The sequence below is a fragment of the Schistocerca americana genome, unplaced genomic scaffold (genome assembly GCF_021461395.2).
Source record: "Schistocerca americana isolate TAMUIC-IGC-003095 unplaced genomic scaffold, iqSchAmer2.1 HiC_scaffold_416, whole genome shotgun sequence".
In the NCBI taxonomy this organism is placed as follows: domain Eukaryota; kingdom Metazoa; phylum Arthropoda; class Insecta; order Orthoptera; family Acrididae; genus Schistocerca; species Schistocerca americana.
Genome location: NW_025726144.1, coordinates 70,001 through 77,500, shown reverse-complemented (window position 1 = coordinate 77,500; position 7,500 = coordinate 70,001). Strand labels below are relative to the sequence as shown.

The 7,500-nt window shown below is 51.7% G+C and overlaps 1 non-coding gene across 1 annotated transcript in view; it reads left to right on the top strand.

Annotated features, from left to right (window-relative positions):
* Nucleotides 1-6,002: 6,002 nt before the first annotated feature.
* The window catches only part of LOC124582576, a 1,910-nt gene continuing 412 nt past the window's right edge, over nt 6,003-7,500 (top strand). Inside the window, exon 1 of the ribosomal RNA XR_006973945.1 lies at nt 6,003-7,500. This exon is cut by the window's right edge and continues 412 nt beyond it. This is a non-coding gene — a ribosomal RNA (small subunit ribosomal RNA).

Sequence of the window (7,500 nt, the reverse complement as noted above, 5' to 3'; positions counted from 1 at the left end):
CCAAGCCGACTAAGACAGCCATGGGCCCACAGTGCCCTTCTTTCGACCCCACCCACAAAGCCTGCATCCTCTGTCGACAACAGCACCCCAACGCCAGCGCCTCTGCCGCACGAAGTCGTGGACCGGCAATCACTCCACCTGCACCCGTTCGTGCCCCACCCCAACCGCCCAACCCGCAACTCCAGCGGATGAACGGCGGACTTTGCTCGCACGCGCAATGTGCAATCCACCCCTATAACGTGCGTTTCATGAAGAGTTATGTCCAATATGCGACATTCCCGCTGTCCCTATACATGAGCTGCGAGCTGTACCACTTACGAGCTACAGACGCGATCGCGTTGCTCTCTGTACGAATGCAGATGCTCAGCGGTCAGCTAGGAGGCGCTCCATCCATGTCGGTACCGGTGAGCGTTGCACTCGCAGTCGCAAAAACGTACGGCAAGTATATTACTCGGAAGAGTCAATGACAGTCCAAGCCCCCCTGCGTGGGAAGAGTCTTTCTAGGCCATGACCCACCGGAAGGGCGCAGCGTCCCCCACCCCAGACATGTGACGTCACACTATCGGTATTGACGACTAGACTGATTCCTTATAATCATTTGCCATACACCGGTGGAAGCTGCCGAGACGAGTAACTACATGGCGGCCTCGCCGTGTCACTAATGTACAGAGATACAACAGTTTCGACTGGAACCGGATGAAACGTATACACGGCGCTGATTAGTAATAGATAGAGCCATCAAAATACAGATAATGTATACAACTGTCCGTATACATGCTGAAAGACTCTGCTCACAATCACAACCACACGTCAGCCAGACACTCTTATCACGCACTACTCTCTGCCTGTAACAGGCACAGAGACAATATGTAAGCACCAGCATGGAACAACACCCAGTGCATCCTCTCCGCCACATTAGACTATCCACACTATCATAACCAGACCGGGAGGTCCACTCACAAAACAGAATATCCCACCCTTCCGACAACCACCATTGCTCAGCTAAGCCACCAACACCCACACATGTCCTACACAGGGGTACACCCAACATCACAATACTGCCTCCTGTCACAGCACACAAACAATGGCAGGAATGAAAGACACAGGTCTGCCACAAGCATGGAATCAGAGCGCCGCCTGTTATGAGCCAAAGGTGCACCCTGACGTGGCAAATCAGATGATGCCGCAGTCATTTACTTACGATAATCACAATCAACAAACCGGCCCCCCCCCCCCCAAAACACCTTTCCTTACAACAATGTGTACCTTAACCTAACCCGTATTGTGCCTTAACCTAACCCGTATTGTGCCTTAACCTAACCCGTATTGTGCCTTAACCTAACCCGTATTGTGCCTTAACCTAACCCGTATTGTGCCTTAACCTAACCCGTATTGTGCCTTAACCTAACCCGTATTGTGCCTTAACCTAACCCGTATTGTGCCTTAACCTAACCCGTATTGTGCCTTAACCTAACCCGTATTGTGCCTTAACCTAACCCACGTTGTGCCTTAACCTAACCCACGTTGTGCCTTAACCTAACCCACGTTGTGCCTTAACCTAACCCACGTTGTGCCTTAACCTAACCCACGTTGTGCCTTAACCTAACCCACGTTGTGCCTTAACCTAACCCGTATTGTGCCTTAACCTAACCCGTATTGTGCCTTAACCTAACCCGTATTGTGCCTTAACCTAACCCGTATTGTGCCTTAACCTAACCCGTATTGTGCCTTAACCTAACCCGTATTGTGCCTTAACCTAACCCGTATTGTGCCTTAACCTAACCCGTATTGTGCCTTAACCTAACCCGTATTGTGCCTTAACCTAACCCGTATTGTGCCTTAACCTAACCCGTATTGTGCCTTAACCTAACCCACGTTGTGCCTTAACCTAACCCACGTTGTGCCTTAACCTAACCCACGTTGTGCCTTAACCTAACCCACGTTGTGCCTTAACCTAACCCACGTTGTGCCTTAACCTAACCCACGTTGTGCCTTAACCTAACCCACGTTGTGCCTTAACCTAACCCACGTTGTGCCTTAACCTAACCCATATTGTGCCTTAACCTAACCCATATTGTGCCTTAACCTAACCCATATTGTGCCTTAACCTAACCCATATTGTGCCTTAACCTAACCCATATTGTGCCTTAACCTAACCCATATTGTGCCTTAACCTAACCCATATTGTGCCTTAACCTAACCCATATTGTGCCTTAACCTAACCCATATTGTGCCTTAACCTAACCCATATTGTGCCTTAACCTAACCCATATTGTGCCTTAACCTAACCCATATTGTGCCTTAACCTAACCCATATTGTGCCTTAACCTAACCCATATTGTGCCTTAACCTAACCCGTATTGTGCCTTAACCTAACCCGTATTGTGCCTTAACCTAACCCGTATTGTGCCTTAACCTAACCCGTATTGTACCTTAACCTAACCCGTATTGTGCCTTAACCTAACCCGTATTGTGCCTTAACCTAACCCGTATTGTGCCTTAACCTAACCCGTATTGTGCCTTAACCTAACCCGTATTGTGCCTTAACCTAACCCGTATTGTGCCTTAACCTAACCCGTATTGTGCCTTAACCTAACCCGTATTGTGCCTTAACCTAACCCGTATTGTGCCTTAACCTAACCCGTATTGTGCCTTAACCTAACCCGTATTGTGCCTTAACCTAACCCGTATTGTGCCTTAACCTAACCCGTATTGTGCCTTAACCTAACCCGTATTGTGCCTTAACCTAACCCACGTTGTGCCTTAACCTAACCCACGTTGTGCCTTAACCTAACCCACGTTGTGCCTTAACCTAACCCACGTTGTGCCTTAACCTAACCCACGTTGTGCCTTAACCTAACCCACGTTGTGCCTTAACCTAACCCACGTTGTGCCTTAACCTAACCCACGTTGTGCCTTAACCTAACCCACGTTGTGCCTTAACCTAACCCACATTGTGCCTTAACCTAACCCATATTGTGCCTTAACCTAACCCATATTGTGCCTTAACCTAACCCATATTGTGCCTTAACCTAACCCATATTGTGCCTTAACCTAACCCATATTGTGCCTTAACCTAACCCATATTGTGCCTTAACCTAACCCATATTGTGCCTTAACCTAACCCATATTGTGCCTTAACCTAACCCATATTGTGCCTTAACCTAACCCATATTGTGCCTTAACCTAACCCATATTGTGCCTTAACCTAACCCATATTGTGCCTTAACCTAACCCATATTGTGCCTTAACCTAACCCATATTGTGCCTTAACCTAACCCATATTGTGCCTTAACCTAACCCATATTGTGCCTTAACCTAACCCATATTGTGCCTTAACCTAACCCATATTGTGCCTTAACCTAACCCATATTGTGCCTTAACCTAACCCATATTGTGCCTTAACCTAACCCATATTGTGCCTTAACCTAACCCATATTGTGCCTTAACCTAACCCATATTGTGCCTTAACCTAACCCATATTGTGCCTTAACCTAACCCATATTGTGCCTTAACCTAACCCATATTGTGCCTTAACCTAACCCATATTGTGCCTTAACCTAACCCATATTGTGCCTTAACCTAACCTATATTGCGCCTTAACCTAACCCATGTTGCGCCTTAACCTAACCTATGTTGCGCCTTAACCTAACCTATGTTGCGCCTTAACCTAACCTACGTTGCGCCTTAACCTAACCTATATTGCGCCTTAACCTAACCTATATTGCGCCTTAACCTAACCTATATTGCGCCTTAACCTAACCTATATTGCGCCTTAACCTAACCTATATTGCGCCTTAACCTAACCTACGTTGCGCCTTAACCTAACCCACGTTGCGCCTTAACCTAACCCACGTTGCGCCTTAACCCAACCCACGTTGCGCCTTAACCCAACCCACGTTGCGCCTTAACCCAACCCACGTTGGGCCTTAACCCAACCCACGTTGCGCCTTAACCCAACCCACGTTGGGCCTTAACCCAACACACGTTGGGCCTTAACCCAACACACGTTGGGCCTTAACCCAACACACGTTGGGCCTTAACCCAACACACGTTGGGCCTTAACCCAACACACGTTGGGCCTTAACCCAACACACGTTGGGCCTTAACCCAACACACGTTGGGCCTTAACCCAACACACGTTGGGCCTTAACCCAACACACGTTGGGCCTTAACCCAACACACGTTGGGCCTTAACCCAACACACGTTGGGCCTTAACCCAACACACGTTGGGCCTTAACCCAACACACGTTGGGCCTTAACCCAACACACGTTGGGCCTTAACCCAACACACGTTGGGCCTTAACCCGCTCTGTAATTGTCATACGACGCGTTAAATTAGTGTAGTGTTGCCTAACTGCAACCCCCGCAATATAGTTTGCTACTCGCACTGCCTGGTCCCCAGTGTATCGCTTCATGTTAAACACCTTGCAGCGATACACTGTAATGTGGATGGCAGCAGGACGTACATGCTCAATGCCCTTCGCAGTTGTTCATTGGCATTCGCATGGCGAAGCACTTAGCCTACGCTGTGGTACGGCCTGTGTCAACTGTCCGCTGATGTTGTACGTCCAAATCACACACTGTACTGCACATTGGTCCTCATGTACTGAATGATACATCGTGGTACATGTGACCGTACAACGACTGCGCCAACAACGGCGAACCATGCGGTCCAACTGTTGTGCACTCAGCTATGTGTCGTCTCCCTATAAGAGCCGGATTGCAGTGTGGTATGCCCTGGATGGCGATCAGCATGAGCCGTCTGTTGATGTAGTGGCGCGTGTTGTCAGACGTAGTCGTCTCTTCTCACACACCGTGACAGCATGGTGCACTGCGTTCCACATCTGCGACATGCGACAGAGGCCGGTTGACAGTCGTTCGCGCAATGGACATCGCATACGTACGGGGGCCACCTTCCACGTGTTCGCGAAGCGTGCACATGTTGTTGCGTGTATGTGGGCAGACATAGTGTGTCGTGACACCTGACACAGGCATGCAACAATCGTTGAATTTGCAAATGGCGATGGACGTCTACGTTTGCTGGTGACGTTACGCAAATGAACAACTGGTAAACCGTTGTGGTGCGGTTGTTCTCGCTAGAGGTGAATCAGTGATGGCGACGATCGGTTGAGCTACCAACCGGTTGTTTCAGCGATACCCACCATGCCCACGAACGTGAATGGCATGTGGGTGTGAAGCGATACGCGGCGGTGGCTGGGTGGGACCGTCCCCGGCCGGTGAGGGGGGGCCTCCCGGCGTGCTGGCCGCGCGGTGCGTGGGCGCACGCGCTACAGCCGGCTGGTGGGGGCGGCCAGTGGCAGGCGCGCCGGCCGACGGAGGCGGCAGGCGGCGCAGCTGCGCGCCGGCGCACCCTGCACGCGGCGCCGTGCGGCCAAAGTAGGTCCTCGCGGGCCCGGTGCGAAGCGCGGTGGACATCTGCAGTGTGCTGGTCCGATTGAGGACTGTGTGCGCTGAGGATGCGCCGCCGCCCGGCGCTCGGCGCCGCGACGCCGTCTGCTGCTCGGTCGCCTCTGCGGTTCTCGCAGGTGGTTTGTATCGCAGCTGTGCGGACGTGTTGGCGCGTGCGCTGTGCTGGGAGAGTTCGCTTCGGCACCCAAGTGGGGCTTTTGTCCTTCTGTGGCGCTGGCGTTGGAGCTGCCGGCCACCGTAGGTGGCGCGTGTTGTCTCCCGCCGGCAATGCCACGACAGCACGCTCCCGGGCCTCTGTCGGCAGCGGCAAGCTCAGTTGGGAGCACGGGTGGTCGCACCTAAAGCGTCTACTCGCCAAACTCCGGGCGATTGCGCCTCTCTCGAACCCGACCAAGTACTTAGGACGGCGCTGCGCGCCGCCGGGACCTGAGAGGGTTTCGAGGTGTATCGTGCAGGGGAGCTCAGCCTCCTCCTGTTTGCAGAATAATTGAGCGGACGCTTGCGTGTTCGCGCGGGCCCCCGGGACACACTCCCGGGCGGCCGGCTGCTCAGCTCTAGTTGACGCAGCTCCCTGGTTGATCCTGCCAGTAGTCATATGCTTGTCTCAAAGATTAAGCCATGCATGTCTCAGTACAAGCCGCATTAAGGTGAAACCGCGAATGGCTCATTAAATCAGTTATGGTTCCTTAGATCGTACCCACGTTACTTGGATAACTGTGGTAATTCTAGAGCTAATACATGCAAACAGAGTCCCGACCAGAGATGGAAGGGACGCTTTTATTAGATCAAAACCAATCGGTCGGCTCGTCCGGTCCGTTTGCCTTGGTGACTCTGAATAACTTTGGGCTGATCGCACGGTCCTCGTACCGGCGACGCATCTTTCAAATGTCTGCCTTATCAACTGTCGATGGTAGGTTCTGCGCCTACCATGGTTGTAACGGGTAACGGGGAATCAGGGTTCGATTCCGGAGAGGGAGCCTGAGAAACGGCTACCACATCCAAGGAAGGCAGCAGGCGCGCAAATTACCCACTCCCGGCACGGGGAGGTAGTGACGAAAAATAACGATACGGGACTCATCCGAGGCCCCGTAATCGGAATGAGTACACTTTAAATCCTTTAACGAGTATCTATTGGAGGGCAAGTCTGGTGCCAGCAGCCGCGGTAATTCCAGCTCCAATAGCGTATATTAAAGTTGTTGCGGTTAAAAAGCTCGTAGTTGGATTTGTGTCCCACGCTGTTGGTTCACCGCCCGTCGGTGTTTAACTGGCATGTATCGTGGGACGTCCTGCCGGTGGGGCGAGCTGAAGGCGTGCGACGCGCCTCGTGCGTGCTCGTGCGTCCCGAGGCGGACCCCGTTGCAATCCTACCAGGGTGCTCTTGAGTGAGTGTCTCGGTGGGCCGGCACGTTTACTTTGAACAAATTAGAGTGCTTAAAGCAGGCAAGCCCGCCTGAATACTGTGTGCATGGAATAATGGAATAGGACCTCGGTTCTATTTTGTTGGTTTTCGGAACCCGAGGTAATGATTAATAGGGACAGGCGGGGGCATTCGTATTGCGACGTTAGAGGTGAAATTCTTGGATCGTCGCAAGACGAACAGAAGCGAAAGCATTTGCCAAGTATGTTTTCATTAATCAAGAACGAAAGTTAGAGGTTCGAAGGCGATCAGATACCGCCCTAGTTCTAACCATAAACGATGCCAGCCAGCGATCCGCCGCAGTTCCTCCGATGACTCGGCGGGCAGCCTCCGGGAAACCAAAGCTTTTGGGTTCCGGGGGAAGTATGGTTGCAAAGCTGAAACTTAAAGGAATTGACGGAAGGGCACCACCAGGAGTGGAGCCTGCGGCTTAATTTGACTCAACACGGGAAACCTCACCAGGCCCGGACACCGGAAGGATTGACAGATTGATAGCTCTTTCTTGATTCGGTGGGTGGTGGTGCATGGCCGTTCTTAGTTGGTGGAGCGATTTGTCTGGTTAATTCCGATAACGAACGAGACTCTAGCCTGCTAACTAGTCGCGTGACATCCTTCGTGCTGTCAGCGATTACTTTTCTTCTTAGAGGGA